Below are 23,399 nucleotides of genomic sequence, written 5' to 3' on the forward strand. Positions count from 1 at the left end.
CACTCTACTGTGTTTCCTATAGGGCCAGTACAGTGAGCTAGCTCAGAACAAAAGAACTGTGCTTCCTACACAAACGGGGCATATCTAGTTCAACTCAGTATTGGAAACTGAGTAAAACAGGAGCTTCTCTTCAGTCCAATACACTGTACTGGCTGGGAACAGACGCGAATGCTATTTGCACTGTATATGGCCAGAATAGCACAAGTATACTGTTCTTAGCCTGAATGAACACTTGCTGCTAGAACTTGAATCTCAACGTGATTCAACTCCGTTTAGGAAGTTTAATTGAACCCTAGTGTGCCATGCAAGAAAAACACTCTGTTTTAGAGAAAACAGCATTCTTTCACTCTACTGTGTTTCCTATAGGGCACGTACAGTGAGCTAGCTCAGAACAAAAGAACTGTGCTTCCTACACAAACGGGGCATATCTAGTTCAACTCAGTATTGGAAACTGAGTAAAACAGGAGCTTCTCTTCAGTCCAATACACTGTACTGGCTGGGAACAGACGCGAATGCTATTTGCACTGTATATGGCCAGAAAAGCAAAAGTGTGCTGTTCTTAGCCTGAATGAACACTTGCTGCTAGAACTTGAATCTCAACGTGATTCAACTCCGTTTAGGAAGTTGAATTGAACCCTAGTGTGCCATGCAAGAAAAACACTCTGTTTTAGAGAAAACAGCATTCTTTCACTCTACTGTGTTTCCTATAGGGCACGTACAGTGAGCTAGCTCAGAACAAAAGAACTGTGCTTCCTACACAAACGGGGCATATCTAGTTCAACTCAGTATTGGAAACTGAGTAAAACAGGAGCTTCTCTTCAGTCCAATATACTGTATTAGCTGGGAACAGATGCAGGTGCTATTTGCACTTTTTATGGACAGAATAGCACAATAGTGGAGTTCTTACCCTGAATTAACACTTTGCTAGAATTTGAAAATGAATGTGAAGCAACTCCGTTTAGGAAGTTGTATTGAACCCCAGGAGGACTTACAAGAAAAACACTCTGCTTTTGAGAAACAGGCACTCTTGCACTCTATTGTTTTTCCTATAGGGCCAGTACAGTGAGCTAGCTCAGAACAAAAGAACTGTGCTTCCTGCACAAACGGGGCATATCTAGCTCAACTCATTATTGGAAAATGAGTAAAACAGGAGCTTCTCTTCTGGCCACTGTTTATGGACAGAAGCTTCTCTTCTGGCCACTGTTTATGGCCAGAATAGCACAATAGTGGTGTTCTTACCCTGAATTAGCACTTAATGCTAGAACTTGAAACTGATGTGAATCAACTCTGTTTAGGAAGTTGTATTGAACCCCAGTCGGCCTTACAAGAAAAACACTCTGCTTTTGAGAAACAGGCACTCTTGCACTCTACTGTGTTTCCTATAGGGCCAGTACAGTGAGCTAGCTCAGAACAAAAGAACTGTGCTTCCTACACAAACGGGGCATATCTAGTTCAACTCAGTATTGGAAACTGAGTAAAACAGGAGCTTCTCTTCAGTCCAATACACTGTATTTGCTGGGAACAGACGCGAGTGCTATTTGCACTGTTTATGGCCAGAATAGCACAATAGTGGTGTTCTTACCCTGAATTAACACTTAATGCTAGAACGTGAAACTGAATGTGAATCAACTCTGTTTAGGAAGTTGTATTGAACCCCAGTCGGCCTTAAAAGAAAAACACTCTGCTTTTGAGAAACAGGCACTCTTGCACTCTACTGTGTTTCCTATAGGGCCAGTACAGTGAGCTAGCTCAGAACAAAAGAACTGTGCTTCCTACACAAACGGGGCATATCTAGTTCAACTCAGTATTGGAAACTGAGTAAAACAGGAGCTTCTCTTCAGTCCAATACACTGTATTTGCTGGGAACAGACGCGAGTGCTATTTGCACTGTTTATGGCCAGAATAGCACAATAGTGGTGTTCTTACCCTGAATTAACACTTAATGCTAGAACTTGAAACTGAATGTGAATCAACTCCGTTTAGGAAGTTGTATTGAACCCCAGTCGGCCTTACAAGAAAAACACTCTGCTTTTGAGAAACAGGCACTCTTGCACTCTACTGTGTTTCCTATAGGGCCAGTACAGTGAGCTAGCTCAGAACAAAAGAACTGTGCTTCCTACACAAACGGGGCATATCTAGTTCAACTCAGTATTGGAAACTGAGTAAAACAGGAGCTTCTCTTCAGTCCAATACACTGTATTTGCTGGGAACAGACGCGAGTGCTATTTGCACTGTTTATGGCCAGAATAGCACAATAGTGGTGTTCTTACCCTAAATTTACACTTAATGCTAGAACTTGAAACTGAATGTGAATCAACTCCGTTTAGGAAGTTGTATTGAACCCCAGTCGGCCTTACAAGAAAAACACTCTGCTTGTGAGAAACAGGCACTCTTGCACTCTACTGTGTTTCCTACAGGGCCAGTACAGTGAGCTAGCTCAGAACAAAGAACTGTGCTTCCTACACAAACGGGGTATATCTAGTTCAACTCAGTATTGGAAACTGAGTAAAACAGGAGCTTCTCTTCAGTCCAATACACTGTATTTGCTGGGAACAGACGCGAGTGCTATTTGCAATGCTTATGGCCAGAATAGCACAATAGTGGTGTTCTTACCCTGAATTAACACTTAATGCTAGAACTTGAAACTGAATGTGAATCAACTCCGTTTAGGAAGTTGTATTGAACCCCAGTCGGCCTTACAAGAAAAACACTCTGCTTTTGAGAAACAGGCACTCTTGCACTCTACTGTGTTTCCCATAGGGCCAGTACAGTGAGCTAGCTCAGAACAAAAGAACTGTGCTTCCTACACAAACGGGGCATATCTAGTTCAACTCAGTATTGGAAACTGAGTAAAACAGGAGCTTCTCTTCAGTCCAATACACTGTACTGGCTGGGAACAGACGCGAATGCTATTTGCACTGTATATGGCCAGAAAAGCACAAGTGTGCTGTTCTTAGCCTGAATGAACACTTGCTGCTAGAACTTGAATCTCAACGTGATTCAACTCCGTTTAGGAAGTTTAATTGAACCCTAGTGTGCCATGCAAGAAAAACACTCTGTTTTAGAGAAAACAGCATTCTTTCACTCTACTGTGTTTCCTATAGGGCACGTACAGTGAGCTAGCTCAGAACAAAAGAACTGTGCTTCCTACACAAACGGGGCATATCTAGTTCAACTCAGTATTGGAAACTGAGTAAAACAGGAGCTTCTCTTCAGTCCAATACACTGTACTGGCTGGGAACAGACGCGAGTGCTATTTGCACTGTTTATGGCCAGAATAGCACAATAGTGGTGTTCTTACCCTGAATTAGCACTTAATGCTAGAACTTGAAACTGAATGTGAATCAACTCCGTTTAGGAAGTTGTATTGAACCCCAGTCGGCCTTACAAGAAAAACACTCTGCTTTTGAGAAACAGGCACTCTTGCACTCTACTGTGTTTCCTATAGGGCCAGTACAGTGAGCTAGCTCAGAACAAAAGAACTGTGCTTCCTACACAAACAGGGCATATCTAGTTCAACTCAGTACTGGAAACTGAGTAAAAAATGAGCTTCTCTTCAGTCCAATACACTGTATTTGCTGGGAACAGACGCAGGTGCTATTTGCACTGATTATGGCCAGAGTAGCACAATAGTGGTGTTCTTACCCTGAATTAACACTTAATGCTAGAACGTGAAACTGAATGTGAATCAACTCTGTTTAGGAAGTTGTATTGAACCCCAGTCGGCCTTTCAAGAAAAACACTCTGCTTTTGAGAAACAGGCACTCTTGCACTCTACTGTGTTTCCTATAGGGCCAGTACAGTGAGCTAGCTCAGAACAAAAGAACTGTGCTTCCTACACAAACGGGGCATATCTAGTTCAACTCAGTATTGGAAACTGAGTAAAACAGGAGCTTCTCTTCAGTCCAATACACTGTACTGGCTGGGAACAGACGCGAATGCTATTTGCACTGTATATGGCCAGAATAGCACAAGTATACTGTTCTTAGCCTGAATGAACACTTGCTGCTAGAACTTGAATCTCAACGTGATTCAACTCCGTTTAGGAAGTTTAATTGAACCCTAGTGTGCCATGCAAGAAAAACACTCTGTTTTAGAGAAAACAGCATTCTTTCACTCTACTGTGTTTCCTATAGGGCACGTACAGTGAGCTAGCTCAGAACAAAAGAACTGTGCTTCCTACACAAACGGGGCATATCTAGTTCAACTCAGTATTGGAAACTGAGTAAAACAGGAGCTTCTCTTCAGTCCAATACACTGTACTGGCTGGGAACAGACGCGAATGCTATTTGCACTGTATATGGCCAGAAAAGCAAAAGTGTGCTGTTCTTAGCCTGAATGAACACTTGCTGCTAGAACTTGAATCTCAACGTGATTCAACTCCGTTTAGGAAGTTTAATTGAACCCTAGTGTGCCATGCAAGAAAAACACTCTGTTTTAGAGAAAACAGCATTCTTTCACTCTACTGTGTTTCCTATAGGGCACGTACAGTGAGCTAGCTCAGAACAAAAGAACTGTGCTTCCTACACAAACGGGGCATATCTAGTTCAACTCAGTATTGGAAACTGAGTAAAACAGGAGCTTCTCTTCAGTCCAATATACTGTATTAGCTGGGAACAGATGCAGGTGCTATTTGCACTTTTTATGGACAGAATAGCACAATAGTGGAGTTCTTACCCTGAATTAACACTTTGCTAGAATTTGAAAATGAATGTGAAGCAACTCCGTTTAGGAAGTTGTATTGAACCCCAGGAGGACTTACAAGAAAAACACTCTGCTTTTGAGAAACAGGCACTCTTGCACTCTATTGTTTTTCCTATAGGGCCAGTACAGTGAGCTAGCTCAGAACAAAAGAACTGTGCTTCCTGCACAAACGGGGCATATCTAGCTCAACTCATTATTGGAAAATGAGTAAAACAGGAGCTTCTCTTCTGGCCACTGTTTATGGACAGAAGCTTCTCTTCTGGCCACTGTTTATGGCCAGAATAGCACAATAGTGGTGTTCTTACCCTGAATTAGCACTTAATGCTAGAACTTGAAACTGATGTGAATCAACTCTGTTTAGGAAGTTGTATTGAACCCCAGTCGGCCTTACAAGAAAAACACTCTGCTTTTGAGAAACAGGCACTCTTGCACTCTACTGTGTTTCCTATAGGGCCAGTACAGTGAGCTAGCTCAGAACAAAAGAACTGTGCTTCCTACACAAACGGGGCATATCTAGTTCAACTCAGTATTGGAAACTGAGTAAAACAGGAGCTTCTCTTCAGTCCAATACACTGTATTTGCTGGGAACAGACGCGAGTGCTATTTGCACTGTTTATGGCCAGAATAGCACAATAGTGGTGTTCTTACCCTGAATTAACACTTAATGCTAGAACGTGAAACTGAATGTGAATCAACTCTGTTTAGGAAGTTGTATTGAACCCCAGTCGGCCTTAAAAGAAAAACACTCTGCTTTTGAGAAACAGGCACTCTTGCACTCTACTGTGTTTCCTATAGGGCCAGTACAGTGAGCTAGCTCAGAACAAAAGAACTGTGCTTCCTACACAAACGGGGCATATCTAGTTCAACTCAGTATTGGAAACTGAGTAAAACAGGAGCTTCTCTTCAGTCCAATACACTGTATTTGCTGGGAACAGACGCGAGTGCTATTTGCACTGTTTATGGCCAGAATAGCACAATAGTGGTGTTCTTACCCTGAATTAACACTTAATGCTAGAACTTGAAACTGAATGTGAATCAACTCCGTTTAGGAAGTTGTATTGAACCCCAGTCGGCCTTACAAGAAAAACACTCTGCTTTTGAGAAACAGGCACTCTTGCACTCTACTGTGTTTCCTATAGGGCCAGTACAGTGAGCTAGCTCAGAACAAAAGAACTGTGCTTCCTACACAAACGGGGCATATCTAGTTCAACTCAGTATTGGAAACTGAGTAAAACAGGAGCTTCTCTTCAGTCCAATACACTGTATTTGCTGGGAACAGACGCGAGTGCTATTTGCACTGTTTATGGCCAGAATAGCACAATAGTGGTGTTCTTACCCTAAATTTACACTTAATGCTAGAACTTGAAACTGAATGTGAATCAACTCCGTTTAGGAAGTTGTATTGAACCCCAGTCGGCCTTACAAGAAAAACACTCTGCTTGTGAGAAACAGGCACTCTTGCACTCTACTGTGTTTCCTACAGGGCCAGTACAGTGAGCTAGCTCAGAACAAAGAACTGTGCTTCCTACACAAACGGGGTATATCTAGTTCAACTCAGTATTGGAAACTGAGTAAAACAGGAGCTTCTCTTCAGTCCAATACACTGTATTTGCTGGGAACAGACGCGAGTGCTATTTGCAATGCTTATGGCCATAATAGCACAATAGTGGTGTTCTTACCCTGAATTAACACTTAATGCTAGAACTTGAAACTGAATGTGAATCAACTCCGTTTAGGAAGTTGTATTGAACCCCAGTCGGCCTTACAAGAAAAACACTCTGCTTTTGAGAAACAGGCACTCTTGCACTCTACTGTGTTTCCCATAGGGCCAGTACAGTGAGCTAGCTCAGAACAAAAGAACTGTGCTTCCTACACAAAGGGGCATATCTAGTTCAACTCAGTATTGGAAACTGAGTAAAACAGGAGCTTCTCTTCAGTCCAATACACTGTACTGGCTGGGAACAGACGCGAATGCTATTTGCACTGTATATGGCCAGAAAAGCACAAGTGTGCTGTTCTTAGCCTGAATGAACACTTGCTGCTAGAACTTGAATCTCAACGTGATTCAACTCCGTTTAGGAAGTTTAATTGAACCCTAGTGTGCCATGCAAGAAAAACACTCTGTTTTAGAGAAAACAGCATTCTTTCACTCTACTGTGTTTCCTATAGGGCACGTACAGTGAGCTAGCTCAGAACAAAAGAACTGTGCTTCCTACACAAACAGGGCATATCTAGTTCAACTCAGTATTGGAAACTGAGTAAAACAGGAGCTTCTCTTCAGTCCAATACACTGTATTAGCTGGGAACAGATGCAGGTGCTATTTGCACTTTTTATGGACAGAATAGCACAATAGTGGAGTTCTTACCCTGAATTAACACTTAATGCTAGAATTTGAAAATGAATGTGAAGCAAATCCGTTTAGGAAGTTGTATTGAACCCCAGGAGGCCTTACAAGAAAAACACTCTGCTTTTGAGAAACAGGCACTCTTGCACTCTATTGTGTTTCCTATAGGGCCAGTACAGTGAGCTAGCTCAGAACAAAAAACTGTGCTTCCTGCACAAACGGGGCATATCTAGCTCAACTCATTATTGGAAAATGAGTAAAACAGGAGCTTCTCTTCTGGCCACTGTTTATGGACAGAAGATTCTCTTCTGGCCACTGTTTATGGCCAGAATAGCACAATAGTGGTGTTCTTACCCTGAATTAGCACTTAATGCTAGAACTTGAAACTGAATGTGAATCAACTCTGTTTAGGAAGTTGTATTGAACCCCAGTCGGCCTTACAAGAAAAACACTCTGCTTTTGAGAAACAGGCACTCTTGCACTCTACTGTGTTTCCTATAGGGCCAGTACAGTGAGCTAGCTCAGAACAAAAGAACTGTGCTTCCTACACAAACGGGGCATATCTAGTTCAACTCAGTATTGGAAACTGAGTAAAACAGGAGCTTCTCTTAGCTCCAATACACTGTATTTGCTGGGAACAGACGCAAGAGCTATTTGCACTGTTTATGGCCAGAATAGCACAATACTGGTATTCTTACCCTGAATTAGAACTTAATGCTAGAACTTGAAACTGAATGTGAATCAACTCCGTTTAGGAAGTTGTATTGTACCCCAGTCGGCCTTTCAAGAAAAACACTCTGCTTTTGAGAAACAGGCACTCTTGCACTCTACTGTGTTTCCTATAGGGCCACTACAGTGAGCTAGCTCAGAACAAAAGAACTCTGCTTCCTACACAAACGGGGCATATCTAGTTCAACTCAGTATTGGAAACTGAGTAAAACAGGAGCTTCTCTTCTGGCCACTGTTTATGGCCAGAATAGCACAATAGTGGTGTTCTTACCATGAATTAGCACTTAATGCTAGAACTTGAAACTGAATGTGAATCAACTCCGTTTAGGAAGTTGTATTGAACCCCAGTCGGCCTTACAAGAAAAACACTCTGCTTTTGAGAAACAGGCACTCTTGCACTCTACTGTGTTTCCTATAGGGCCAGTACAGTGAGCTAGCTCAGAACAAAGAACTGTGCTTCCTACACAAACGGGGCATATCTAGTTCAACTCAGTATTGGAAACTGAGTAAAACAGGAGCTTCTCTTCAGTCCAATACTCTGTATTTGCTGGGAACAGACGCAGGTGCTATTTGCACTGTTTATGGCCAGAATAGCACAATAGTGGTGTTCTTACCCTAAATTTACACTTAATGCTAGAACTTGAAACTGAATGTGAATCAACTCCGTTTAGGAAGTTGTATTGAACCCCAGTCGGCCTTACAAGAAAAACACTCTGCTTTTGAGAAACAGGCACTCTTGCACTCTACTGTGTTTCCTATAGGGCCAGTATAGTGAGCTAGCTCGGAGCAAAGAACTGTGCTTCATACACAAACGGGGTATATCTAGTTCAACTCAGTATTGGAAACTGAGTAAAACAGGAGCTTCTCTTCAGTCCAATACACTGTATTTGCTGGGAACAGATGCGAGTGCTATTTGCACTGTTTATGGCCAGAATAGAACAATAGTGGTGTTCTTACCCTGAATTAACACTTAATGCTAGAACTTGAAACTGAATGTGAATCAACTCCGTTTAGGAAGTTGTATTGAACCCCAGTCGGCCTTACAAGAAAAACACTCTGCTTTTGAGAAACAGGCACTCTTGCACTCTACTGTGTTTCCCATAGGGCCAGTACAGTGAGCTAGCTCAGAACAAAAGAACTGTGCTTCCTACACAAACGGGGCATATCTAGTTCAACTCAGTATTGGAAACTGAGTAAAACAGGAGCTTCTCTTCAGTCCAATACACTGTATTTGCTGGGAACAGACGCAAGTGCTATTTGTACTGTTTATGTCCAGAATAGCACAATAGTGGTTTCTTACCCTGAATTAACACTTAATGCTAGAACTTGAAACTGAATGTGAATCAACTCCGTTTAGGAAGTTGTATTGAACCCCAGTCGGCCTTACAAGAAAAACACTCTGCTTTTGAGAAACAGGCACTCTTGCACTCTACTGTGTTTCCTATAGGGTCAGTACAGTGAGCTAGCTCAGAAACAAAGAACTGTGCTTCCTACAGAAACGGGGCATATCTAGTTCAACTCAGTATTGGAAACTGAGTAAAACAGGAGCTTCTCTTCTGGCCACTGTTTATGGCCAGAATAGCACAATAGTGGTGTTCTTACCATGAATTAGCACTTAATGCTAGAACTTGAAACTGAATGTGAATCAACTCCGTTTAGGAAGTTGTATTGAACCCCAGTCGGCCTTACAAGAAAAACACTCTGCTTTTGAGAAACAGGCACTCTTGCACTCTACTGTGTTTCCTATAGGGCCAGTACAGTGAGCTAGCTCAGAACAAAGAACTGTGCTTCCTACACAAACGGGGCATATCTAGTTCAACTCAGTATTGGAAACTGAGTAAAACAGGAGCTTCTCTTCAGTCCAATACTCTGTATTTGCTGGGAGCAGACGCAGGTGCTATTTGCACTGTTTATGGCCAGAATAGCACAATAGTGGTGTCCTTACCCTAAATTTACACTTAATGCTAGAACTTGAAACTGAATGTGAATCAACTCCCTTTAGGAAGTTGTATTGAACCCCAGTCCGCCTTACAAGAAAAACACTCTGCTTTTGAGAAACAGGCACTCTTGCACTCTACTGTGTTTCCTATAGGGCCAGTACAGTGAGCTAGCTCAGAACAAAAGAACTGTGCTTCCTACACAAACGGGGCATATCTAGTTCAACTCAGTATTGGAAACTGAGTAAAACAGGAGCTTCTCTTCAGTCCAATACACTGTATTAGCTGGGAACAGATGCAGGTGCTATTTGCACTTTTTATGGACAGAATAGCACAATAGTGGAGTTCTTACCCTGAATTAACACTTAATGCTAGAATTTGAAAATGAATGTGAAGCAACTCCGTTTAGTGTGGGCGCCATGGGCCCTGACCCCCGACTGTGAGTGGCTGCAGCCTCGCTTGCTGACCAGGTGTCCTTCCCATTCAGATTCCCTGCCGGTGTCCTTCTCACCTTAGGATCATCGGAGAGCTTACCGGAGGTTCTTTGTTCCTACATCCTGCTTGTGATGTAAACAACTTAGGTGCATCCTGTATTTGGTGTAAACAACTTAGATGCAAGTATGCAGAACTTTGGGTCTAGAATGTAGATCATTGGTAGCGAACTTCTGCCCTCAGGGGATCCTCCATTTGTGTTGTAAGCCTGTATTTAAGGTTTCTTCCCTCTTGCAATAAACGGCATTCGACATCCAATCGTACGAATGACTCGCTGTCTCTTGTCTCTATTTTTTAATCCGCAGCCCTTCGCTCAGACATGGTGAACGGTTAGTGGTAACGCAGGCGCTACTGCTACAGATGGAGGTTCCTACCGAGATCCGAGTAAGAAGGACCAGCTGACGGACACTCTTGGAAGGCCGGCCGGCATTTTACGGTAAGAGTGGATTGAAATGGGTACAGCTAGCTCACAGTCAGTTAATTGGACTGTTGAAGCAGGAAGGTACCAAAGTTAAGAAAGGGCAAGACAGCTAAGATTTTAAATAAAAAGAAGGAAATCTTCCCAAAAGAGAAGAGGGAAGGAAAGGAAATTTCCCGTTAGAAATGGGAGAAAAATTTTAATCAAGAAAAAAGAATTTTCCCGGTAAAAAGGGGAAAAAAATTTTAAAACTAGGCCTAAAGATTGGGGCCCTGTAGAGGAAAGATAAAGGAAAGAGAGAAGCCTCTTCCAGTGGTAATGGAGAATGTAAAGACTTTTTCCAGTTGTAGAGTTTTCAGGATAGCTGAAAACTCTTGAGTTTTTTCTTCCCGCCAGTGCAGAGCGGCAGCATCTGAATTACAAAGAATCGGCAGGTAGGCCTCATTGTTGCTGGCTGGAGAATAAGCAAGCTTAGAGGTTAGAAGTTTTGCTGTCTGTTTGCTTAATTTAGGTTCAAATGTTTTTTATTTTTCCCTCAGAGTGGGAATAATTCAATATTTAGGATCCCTTAGTGGGAAATGTTTTTCTGTTTTTCCCTTATGGTGGGAATAACTCGTTATTAGGTTCATGGGAGTAGGAAGTTTAAACGTGAGTTTATGTGTGCGGGGCACGCCCAGCGGCTGTGGCGGACAAAGGCGTGCACGAGATAGCCCGAAGCAGCGGGCGGACAGGTACACGCCGGTGGGAGGCAGAGCCGTGATAGAGTGCGGCCCAGGCAGGCGCTGACAATAGAGCCTGAGCAGTGGGCAGAGCAAAGCTAAGCTGCAGCCTCAGCTCTCACCAAGCGAGCTGAGGCCGGGAAGGGACTAGCACTAAAAGTTTAAACGGGCCTAACTTCTGGTGAAAAATGGTTTCGGTCAGGACATTAAATGCTAAGTCAATGCTGTTTGAATGAAGGATGTTCTGTTCTTTTGATTGTCTTGATAAATGTTTGGATGAATGTTTGATCCTCATGGTAGATAAACTAAAGGAACAAAATTCATAATTTTAAACTATATATTAGGTATGGTCTTGTCTGTTGATCATTACTGAAAATTTGGCTCTCCAATTTAAATTGCTTTCTAGAAATTCTTGGTTTAATTCTATAAAAATATAACACCTGAAATGAATTGGGTTATTAGCTTATTAAATAATGTTGCTAAGATAACCCATAAATGATAATCTCTTACTGATAAAGAGGTTACAAAATTAATTTTCCAGTAAATAAAATACAGGTAAATTATTTGGTCCACATTGTTAATAATTGGCTACTTGTGCTAATGTGTTACTTGAAATTTATAAGAAAGGATCCTCTTTTTAAGATTTTATAAAATACTACTAAAAAGTATTACCTAAAGTTTACCTTTACAAATCCTATAGAGATTGTATTTAATGCTTTTATAATTGACATATGTAAAAAGGACCATGAAAACAAAAGCTGGTGATAGAATTGCTCAATTATTATTGCTTTCATATTTTAAATTCAAAATGGTGCCGATATATAGAACTGGAGGCTTTAAAGGTACACGAAAAAAGGTGTTTTGACAAACAGTTATCAATGATACAGCCTAAATTAAAAATAAAATTATGTGGGATTGAGATTGAAAGATTATTGGATTCTGGTACTGGATATATCTATAATTTCACAAGAATCCTGAGATCCCAATTGGCCCCTTAAAAATTCTACCTCTAACCAAAAGGTATTGGCACAGCTCAGACGCCATTACAGAGCAAGCTACTTTTAAATTGGAAGGATGAGAAAGGTCATACAGGAACTTTTCAACCCTTTGTGCTACCTGACATTCCAGTGAACTTGTGGGGACGAGATGTGTTAGACGGTATGGGAACAGTACTTACTACACAGCCTGTACAACAGATGCTAAAGAGTCAGGGCTACTGCCCGGACAGAGGCTTAGGGAAAATGTTGCAAGGAGGCCCACAACCTGTGGCAGACAAAAACTGTCACTAGAGGTCCTGGGGATACTAGAGGATTAGGGTCTTTTCCATAGAGGTCACTGCACAACAGCCTTCGATTATAAAACCGATAAAAATCACTTGGAAGAGTGATGACCCTGTATGGGTGGAGCAATGGCCCCTTGCTAAGGAAAAATTGGAGGCTGCGTATGCATTGGTTAAGGAGCAGTTAGATGCTGGACATATCATTCCTTCCACTTCACCTTGGAACTCACCTATATTTGTTATTAAAAAGAAATCAGGAAAATGGAGGCTGTTACAGGATCTTAGAGCTGTAAATAAAACCATGCTTCTCATGGGAGCAACACAGCCTGGCCTGCCTGCCCCTGTGGCAATTCCTAAGCATTGGCAGTTAATTGTGGTTGACTTGAGGGATTGTTTCTTCACCATTCCTTTGCATCCCGAGGACAGTCCTCGCTTTGCTTTCAATGTTCCTTCAGAGAATCTTAAGGAACCTTATCAGAGATATCAATGGGTGGTATTGCCTCAAGGAATGGCCAATAGTCCTACTATATGTCAAATTTATGTGTCTTTGGCCCTAGCTCCAGTTCGAAAAGCTTTTCCAGGTGTTTATATAATTCACTATATGGATGATATATTAATGGCTGCTAAAGATAAAAAACTTGTTTTTGATGCCTTTTCTTATTTACAAGAGGTTCTTAGCTTGGCTAATTTACAGATAGCCCCAGAAAAGGTACAGGTATCTTTTCCCTATCATTATTTAGGTCATGAATTGTTACGCACGGGCATACGCCCACAAAAGATTACTCTGCGCATGGATCAGCTACGCACACTTAATGATTTCCAAACCTTTCTGGGAGATATTCAATGGCTTCGGCCCACTTTAAAAATTCCAACAGGTCAGCTTCGCCCCTTGTATGATGTCTTAAAGGGCGACCCTGACCCTTCATCTCCCCGTAAATTAACAGCTGAAGGACGTGTAGCCCTACAACGTATGCAAGAGGCCCTAGAACAGGCTCACGTACAGTATATAGATCTTAATTCTCCCTTATTGTATTTGATATTTTGTTTTACTCATTCACCTACTGGAGTGTTTTGGCAAACAGGTCCTATTTTATGGGTACATTCCCCAGCTTCTCCAGCAAAAATCATCACTCCTTATCCACAAGCTGTTGCTCAGATTATATTTAAGGGAATCAAGATCAGTGTTCAAACTTTTGGTAAGGAGCCAGATATTGTGGTGACCCCATACACCCAGTCTCAAGTAGCATGGTTGCAAGCTAATGATAATGATTGGGCCATATTGACATGCTCCATGCAGGGTCAGTTTGATACTCACTACCCCTCCAATGATGTGTGTCAATTTTTTAAATTGCATCCTGTTATATTTCCCAAGATAGTACAAATGACTCCTATTCCTCAGGCCCGTGTGGTATTTACTGATGGCACTTCACGTGGTTTTGCTGTGGTGGTTTCTGGTAACATGGTAAAGAGAATAAAAGTCCAGGGCACTTCTGCCCAGGTGGCAGAGGTACAGGCGCTGTTGCTTGCTTTACAGATGTTTTCTGATGAGAGTGTAAATATTTATACCGATAGTCAATATGTGGCACATGCCATTATGCCTTTGGAAACAACAGCCTACATACCATCCATTTCTTCCATTCATGAATACTTATTGCAAGTGCAAGGACTTATATGGTCTCGCTCACATAACCTTTATGTGGGCCACATTAGAGCTCATACTCAATTGCCTGGACCTCTAAGTGAAGGTAATCAGAGGGCTGACGCCATTACTCGTATGGCTGTCACATTAGTCTGTTCTGCCTTTGATAAGGCTACTCAGTTGCATCAGCGTTATCATCTTAATGCTGGATCTCTCCGTTATCATACAGGCATAACCCGGGAACAAGCCATCCAGATAGTTAAATCATGCCCTATTTGTGTGGAATTTTTACCTGTTCCTCATTTGGGAGTCAATCCTCGAGGACTTTTACCTAATCATGTGTGACAGATGGACGTCACACACGTGCCTTCCTTTGAAAAATTACAATATGCTCATGTGTCTATTGATACATATTCTTCTCTAATTTTTGCTTCTGTCCATTCAGGGAAAAAGGTTAAGGATGTAAAAAATCATTGTTTTCATGCTTTTGCTTACATGGGAGTGCCAAAATACATAAAGACTGATAATGGTCCTGCCTACAGTAGTACGGGATTTTCAAAATTCTGCCAAGATTTTTCTATTGTTAATAAGACTGGTATTCCTTATAATCCTCAAGGGCAGGCTATAGTAGAACGCTGCCATCGTACCTTAAAAACTTATATTGCTAAAGTAAAAAGGGGGGAGTTAGGGGCTCATCTCTCCTCTCCACATTCTATTCTTTCCCTTGTTTTATATATTTTAAATTTTTTATCGGTGGATTCTGCTGGAGTATCTGCTGCAGATAAGCACTGGAGGGCTCCTGTTGCAAATCATCCTCTGGTGCGATGGAAAGATCTTTCTACTGGCACTTGGAGGGGACCCGATCCAGTGTTGGTGTGGGCCCGGGGATCTGTTTGTGTCTTTCCGCAGGACAATGAAATTCCTCTGTGGGTTCCTGAACGCTGTGTACGCTCTGTGGCTGCTGCTGAATCCCAACATGGCAGAGACCTATTGGGCCTTCGTAAAAAACTCTCCCCTTCTGATGCCAATGGGGATTGAGAGCCCAATATGGCCAGCCTTGGCAAACATTATTGTAAGCCTAGGAACTGTAGCCATGTGGTTGGATTCTTCAGAAGGTAATGTATGGTAACTTTTTTCAAAAAACATTGAGAATGTATTACACCTTGGAGATTAAGGATAACTCTGAAGGTCAATGAACTTCATTTGCTAACAGTAGCATGCCAGCTAAGCTTTTCGCATTTTGCAACCCCCCTCAAGCTGGTGTAGTACCTACTTTTCAGGAATGGCTCTGTGCAACATTTATTTGCCTCCTGAAATTCATCTAGCCTTTCTGAAGATACCTCAAAATTTGTGAGCCTGAATGTAGCCATTACTGAGGCCATTAGTTCTGCTCCTTGTTTGCTGTTTTTGTTTTCTGTTTTCTTTATGTTTCTCAGTTGTTCTCTTGCAGACCTGCCAGCCTAAGTAGTGCTGGGATCAAGAAAAATGGGCCTTGGTGGTTCGTGTTCCTGGAGCCGTGTCCATGCCAGTGGACCGTGGCAGCTAGACACAGATGATGCTCACACGCTCCAGAAGAGACTCTGACATCGCTGTTGCCACTGCTGCTATTGTTTCTGGGATTGCTATTTCATAATTGGTTACTACAGCTAGCACAATGGAGACCCTGGCAGCAAAAGTAGCTACCACAGTTAGTTAATCTTTCTTCTTATTGGGCATGATAAATTTAATTCCACTTTTATACATTATAATTGGCTTTGTAAGTTGTAAATTATTTAAAACTCAAGTTCCATTTGCTCAGGATACCACCTTACAGGACTCCTATTTGCGGTAAGGCTCATTTAAATAGGGAATGGTTCAATTGCCTGTAGCCCTCTGGCTATGGGTGGGTTAGGACTTCTGCTGGTCTTTTCTGTGTCGCACAGATTGCAAGCCCAGTGCCACTTTGAGATCTTTGGCGGCAGTCACTCTACAGCTCACATGGTTGAGTCTGTATGATAATGAGTATTCAGAGACGGGTAATGCTTGGGCCGCTGCCTCCAACCTAAGACAGAGCACTTGTGTGGCCTGGGCAAGTGTCTCTATGACGGGTAAGGTGGTCTGCTGGTCCCACGCAACCTAAGTCAGAAGCTCATTTAATAAAAAGGGGGGACCTGTGGGCGCCATGGGCCCTGACCCCCGACTGTGAGTGGCTGCAGCCTCGCTTGCTGACCAGGTGTCCTTCCCATTCAGATTCCCTGCCGGTGTCCTTCTCACCTTAGGATCATCGGAGAGCTTACCGGAGGTTCTTTGTTCCTACATCCTGCTTGTGATGTAAACAACTTAGGTGCATCCTGTATTTGGTGTAAACAACTTAGATGCAAGTATGCAGAACTTTGGGTCTAGAATGTAGATCATTGGTAGCGAACTTCTGCCCTCAGGGGATCCTCCATTTGTGTTGTAAGCCTGTATTTAAGGTTTCTTCCCTCTTGCAATAAACGGCATTCGACATCCAATCGTACGAATGACTCGCTGTCTCTTGTCTCTATTTTTTAATCCGCAGCCCTTCGCTCAGACATGGTGAACGGTTAGTGGTAACGCAGGCGCTACTGCTACAGTTTAGGAAGTTGTATTGAACCCCAGGAGGCCTTACAAGAAAAACACTCTGCTTTTGAGAAACCTGCACTCTTGCACTCTATTGTTTTTCCTATAGGGCCAGTACAGTGAGCTAGCTCAGAACAAAAGAACTGTGCTTCCTGCACAAACGGGGCATATCTAGCTCAACTCATTATTGGAAAATGAGTAAAACAGGAGCTTCTCTTCTGGCCACTGTTTATGGACAGAAGCTTCTCTTCTGGCCACTGTTTATGGCCAGAATAGCACAATAGTGGTGTTCTTACCCTGAATTAGCACTTAATTCTAGAACTTGAAACTGAATGTGAATCAACTCTGTTTAGGAAGTTGTATTGAACCCCAGTCGGCCTTACAAGAAAAACACTCTGCTTTTGAGAAACAGGCACTCTTGCACTCTACTGTGTTTCCTATAGGGCCAGTACAGTGAGCTAGCTCAGAACAAAAGAACTGTGCTTCCTACACAAACGGGGCATATCTAGTTCAACTCAGTATTGGAAACTGAGTAAAACAGGAGCTTCTCTTCAGTCCAATACACTGTATTTGCTGGGAACAGACGCGAGTGCTATTTGCACTGTTTATGGCCAGAATAGCACAATAGTGGTGTTCTTACCCTGAATTAACACTTAATGCTAGAACTTGAAACTGAATGTGAATCAACTCCGTTTAGGAAGTTGTATTGAACCCCAGTCGGCCTTACAAGAAAAACACTCTGCTTTTGAGAAACAGGCACTCTTGCACTCTACTGTGTTTCCTATAGGGCCAGTACAGTGAGCTAGCTCAGAACAAAAGAACTGTGCTTCCTACACAAACAGGGCATATCTAGTTCAACTCAGTACTGGAAACTGAGTAAAAAAGGAGCTTCTCTTCAGTCCAATACACTGTATTTGCTGGGAACAGACGCAGGTGCTATTTGCACTGTTTATGGCCAGAGTAGCACAATAGTGGTGTTCTTACCCTGAATTAACACTTAATGCTAGAACGTGAAACTGAATGTGAATCAACTCTGTTTAGGAAGTTGTATTGAACCCCAGTCGGCCTTACAAGAAAAACACTCTGCTTTTGAGAAACAGGCACTCTTGCACTCTACTGTGTTTCCTATAGGGCCAGTACAGTGAGCTAGCTCAGAACAAAAGAACTGTGCTTCCTACACAAACGGGGCATATCTAGTTCAACTCAGTATTGGAAACTGAGTAAAACAGGAGCTTCTCTTCAGTCCAATACACTGTATTTGCTGGGAACAGACGCGAGTGCTATTTGCACTGTTTATGGCCAGAATAGCACAATAGTGGTGTTCTTACCCTGAATTAACACTTAATGCTAGAACTTGAAACTGAATGTGAATCAACTCCGTTTAGGAAGTTGTATTGAACCCCAGTCGGCCTTACAAGAAAAACACTCTGCTTTTGAGAAACAGGCACTCTTGCACTCTACTGTGTTTCCTATAGGGCCAGTACAGTGAGCTAGCTCAGAACAAAAGAACTGTGCTTCCTACACAAACGGGGCATATCTAGTTCAACTCAGTATTGGAAACTGAGTAAAACAGGAGCTTCTCTTCAGTCCAATACACTGTATTTGCTGGGAACAGACGCAGGTGCTATTTGCACTGTTTATGGCCAGAATAGCACAATAGTGGTGTTCTTACCCTAAATTTACACTTAATGCTAGAACTTGAAACTGAATGTGAATCAACTCCGTTTAGGAAGTTGTATTGAACCCCAGTCGGCCTTACAAGAAAAACACTCTGCTTTTGAGAAACAGGCACTCTTGCACTCTACTGTGTTTCCCATAGGGCCAGTACAGTGAGCTAGCTCAGAACAAAAGAACTGTGCTTCCTACACAAACGGGGCATATCTAGTTCAACTCAGTATTGGAAACTGAGTAAAACAGGAGCTTCTCTTCAGTCCAATACACTGTATTTGCTGGGAACAGACGCAAGTGCTATTTGTACTGTTTATGGCCAGAATAGCACAATAGTGGTTTCTTACCCTGAATTAACACTTAATGCTAGAACTTGAAACTGAATGTGAATCAACTCCGTTTAGGAAGTTGTATTGAACCCCAGTCGGCCTTACAAGAAAAACACTCTGCTTTTGAGAAACAGGCACTCTTGCACTCTACTGTGTTTCCTATAGGGTCAGTACAGTGAGCTAGCTCAGAAACAAAGAACTGTGCTTCCTACACAAACGGGGCATATCTAGTTCAACTCAGTATTGGAAACTGAGTAAAACAGGAGCTTCTCTTCTGGCCACTGTTTATGGCCAGAATAGCACAATAGTGGTGTTCTTACCATGAATTAGCACTTAATGCTAGAACTTGAAACTGAATGTGAATCAACTCCGTTTAGGAAGTTGTATTGAACCCCAGTCGGCCTTACAAGAAAAACACTCTGCTTTTGAGAAACAGGCACTCTTGCACTCTACTGTGTTTCCTATAGGGCCAGTACAGTGAGCTAGCTCAGAACAAAGAACTGTGCTTCCTACACAAACGGGGCATATCTAGTTCAACTCAGTATTGGAAACTGAGTAAAACAGGAGCTTCTCTTCAGTCCAATACTCTGTATTTGCTGGGAGCAGACGCAGGTGCTATTTGCACTGTTTATGGCCAGAATAGCACAATAGTGGTGTCCTTACCCTAAATTTACACTTAATGCTAGAACTTGAAACTGAATGTGAATCAACTCCCTTTAGGAAGTTGTATTGAACCCCAGTCCGCCTTACAAGAAAAACACTCTGCTTTTGAGAAACAGGCACTCTTGCACTCTACTGTGTTTCCTATAGGGCCAGTACAGTGAGCTAAATCAGAACAAAAGAACTGTGCTTCCTACACAAACGGGGTATATCTAGTTCAACTCAGTGTTGGAAACTGAGTAAAACAGGAGCTTCTCTTCAGTCCAATACACTGTATTTGCTGGGAACAGACGCGAGTGCTATTTGCACTGTTTATGGCCAGAAAAGCACAATAGTGGTGTTCTTACCCTAAATTTACACTTAATGCTAGAACTTGAACCTGAATGTGAATCAACTCCGTTTAGGAAGTTGTATTGAACCCCAGTTCGCCTTACAAGAAAAACACTCTGCTTTTGAGAAACAGGCACTCTTGCACTCTACTGTGTTTCCTGTAGGGCCAGTACAGTGAGCTAGCTCAGAACAAAAGAACTGTGCTTCCTACACAAACGGGGAATATCTACTTCAACTCAGTATTGGAAACTGAGAAAACTGGAGCTTCCCTTCAGTCCAATACACTGTATTTGCTGGGAACAGACGCAGGTGCTATTTGCACTGTTTATGGCCAGAATAGCACAATAGTGGTATTCTTACCCTGAATTAACACTTAATGCTAGAACTTGAAACTGAATGTGAATCAACTCTGTTTAGGAAGTTGTATTGAACTCCAGTCCGCCTTACAAGAAAAACACTCTGCTTTTGAGAAACAGGCACTCTTGCACTCTACTGTGTTTCCTATAGGGCCAGTACAGTGAGCTAGCTCAGAACAAAAGAACTGTGCTTCCTACACAAACGGGGCATATCTAGTTCAACTCAGTATTGGAAACTGAGTAAAACAGAAGCTTCTCTTCAGTCCAATACACTGTATTACCTGGGAACAGACGCAGGTGCTATTTGCACTGTTTATGGACAGAATAGCACAATAGTGGAGTTCTAACCCTGAATTAACACTTAATGCTAGAACTTGAAACTGAATGTGAATATACTCCGTTTAGAAAGTTGTATTGAACCCCAGTCGGCCTTACAAGAAAAACACTCTGCTTTTGAGAAACAGGCACTCTTGCACTCTACTGTGTTTCCTATAGGGCCAGTACAGTGAGCTAGCTCAGAACAAAAGAACTGTGCTTCCTACACAAACAGGGCATATCTAGTTCAACTCAGTACTGGAAACTGAGTAAAAAAGGAGCTTCTCTTCAGTCCAATACACTGTATTTGCTGGGAACAGACGCAGGTGCTATTTGCACTGTTTATGGCCAGAGTAGCACAATAGTGGTGTTCTTACCCTGAATTAACACTTAATGCTAGAACGTGAAACTGAATGTGAATCAACTCTGTTTAGGAAGTTGTATTGAACCCCAGTCGGCCTTACAAGAAAAACACTCTGCTTTTGAGAAACAGGCACTCTTGCACTCTACTGTGTTTCCTATAGGGCCAGTACAGTGAGCTAGCTCAGAACAAAAGAACTGTGCTTCCTACACAAACGGGGCATATCTAGTTCAACTCAGTATTGGAAACTGAGTAAAACAGGAGCTTCTCTTCAGTCCAATACACTGTATTTGCTGGGAACAGACGCGAGTGCTATTTGCACTGTTTATGGCCAGAATAGCACAATAGTGGTGTTCTTACCCTGAATTAACACTTAATGCTAGAACTTGAAACTGAATGTGAATCAACTCCGTTTAGGAAGTTGTATTGAACCCCAGTCGGCCTTACAAGAAAAACACTCTGCTTTTGAGAAACAGGCACTCTTGCACTCTACTGTGTTTCCTATAGGGCCAGTACAGTAAGCTAGCTCAGAACAAAAGAACTGTGCTTCCTACACAAACGGGGCATATCTAGTTCAACTCAGTATTGGAAACTGAGTAAAACAGGAGCTTCTCTTCAGTCCAATACACTGTGTTTGCTGGGAACAGACGCAGGTGCTATTTGCACTGTTTATGGCCAGAATAGCACAATAGTGGTGTTCTTACCCTAAATTTACACTTAATGCTAGAACTTGAAACTGAATGTGAATCAACTCCGTTTAGGAAGTTGTATTGAACCCCAGTCGGCCTTACAAGAAAAACACTCTGCTTTTGAGAAACAGGCACTCTTGCACTCTACTGTGTTTCCTATAGGGCACGTACAGTGAGCTAGCTCAGAACAAAAGAACTGTGCTTCCTACACAAACGGGGCATATCTAGTTCAACTCAGTATTTGAAACTGAGTAAAACAGGAGCTTCTCTTCAGTCCAATACACTGTACTGGCTGGGAACAGACGCGAATGCTATTTGCACTGTATATGGCCAGAATAGCACAAGTGTGCTGTTCTTAGCCTGAATGAACACTTGCTGCTAGAACTTGAATCTCAACGTGATTCAACTCCGTTTAGGAAGTTTAATTGAACCCTAGTGTGCCATGCAAGAAAAACACTCTGTTTTAGAGAAAACAGCATTCTTTCACTCTACTGTGTTTCCTAGGGCACGTACAGTGAGCTAGCTCAGAACAAAAGAACTGTGCTTCCTACACAAACGGGGCATATCTAGTTCAACTCAGTATTGGAAACTGAGTAAAACAGGAGCTTCTCTTCAGTCCAATACACTGTACTGGCTGGGAACAGACGCGAATGCTATTTGCACTGTATATGGCCAGAAAAGCACAAGTGTGCTGTTCTTAGCCTGAATGAACACTTGCTGCTAGAACTTGAATCTCAACGTGATTCAACTCCGTTTAGGAAGTTTAATTGAACCCTAGTGTGCCATGCAAGAAAAACACTCTGTTTTAGAGAAAACAGCATTCTTTCACTCTACTGTGTTTCCTATAGGGCACGTACAGTGAGCTAGCTCAGAACAAAAGAACTGTGCTTCCTACACAAACGGGGCATATCTAGTTCAACTCAGTATTGGAAACTGAGTAAAACAGGAGCTTCTCTTCAGTCCAATACACTGTACTGGCTGGGAACAGACGCGAATGCTATTTGCACTGTATATGGCCAGAAAAGCACAAGTGTGCTGTTCTTAGCCTGAATGAACACTTGCTGCTAGAACTTGAATCTCAACGTGATTCAACTCCGTTTAGGAAGTTTAATTGAACCCTAGTGTGCCATGCAAGAAAAACACTCTGTTTTAGAGAAAACAGCATTCTTTCACTCTACTGTGTTTCCTATAGGGCACGTACAGTGAGCTAGCTCAGAACAAAAGAACTGTGCTTCCTACACAAACGGGGCATATCTAGTTCAACTCAGTATTGGAAACTGAGTAAAACAGGAGCTTCTCTTCAGTCCAATACACTGTACTGGCTGGGAACAGACGCGAATGCTATTTGCACTGTATATGGCCAGAAAAGCACAAGGGTGCTGTTCTTAGCCTGAATGAACACTTGCTGCTAGAACTTGAATCTCAACGTGATTCAACTCCGTTTAGGAAGTTTAATTGAACCCTAGTGTGCCATGCAAGAAAAACACTCTGTTTTAGAGAAAACAGCATTCTTTCACTCTACTGTGTTTCCTATAGGGCACGTACAGTGAGCTAGCTCAGAACAAAAGAACTGTGCTTCCTACACAAACGGGGCATATCTAGTTCAACTCAGTATTGGAAACTGAGTAAAACAGGAGCTTCTCTTCAGTCCAATACACTGTACTGGCTGGGAACAGACGCGAATGCTATTTGCACTGTATATGGCCAGAATAGCACAAGTGTGCTGTTCTTAGCCTGAATGAACACTTGCTGCTAGAACTTGAATCTCAACGTGATTCAACTCCGTTTAGGAAGTTTAATTGAACCCTAGTGTGCCATGCAAGAAAAACACTCTGTTTTAGAGAAAACA

The sequence above is a fragment of the Peromyscus maniculatus genome, chromosome 8 (assembly GCF_049852395.1).
Source record: "Peromyscus maniculatus bairdii isolate BWxNUB_F1_BW_parent chromosome 8, HU_Pman_BW_mat_3.1, whole genome shotgun sequence".
NCBI lineage: Eukaryota > Metazoa > Chordata > Mammalia > Rodentia > Cricetidae > Peromyscus > Peromyscus maniculatus.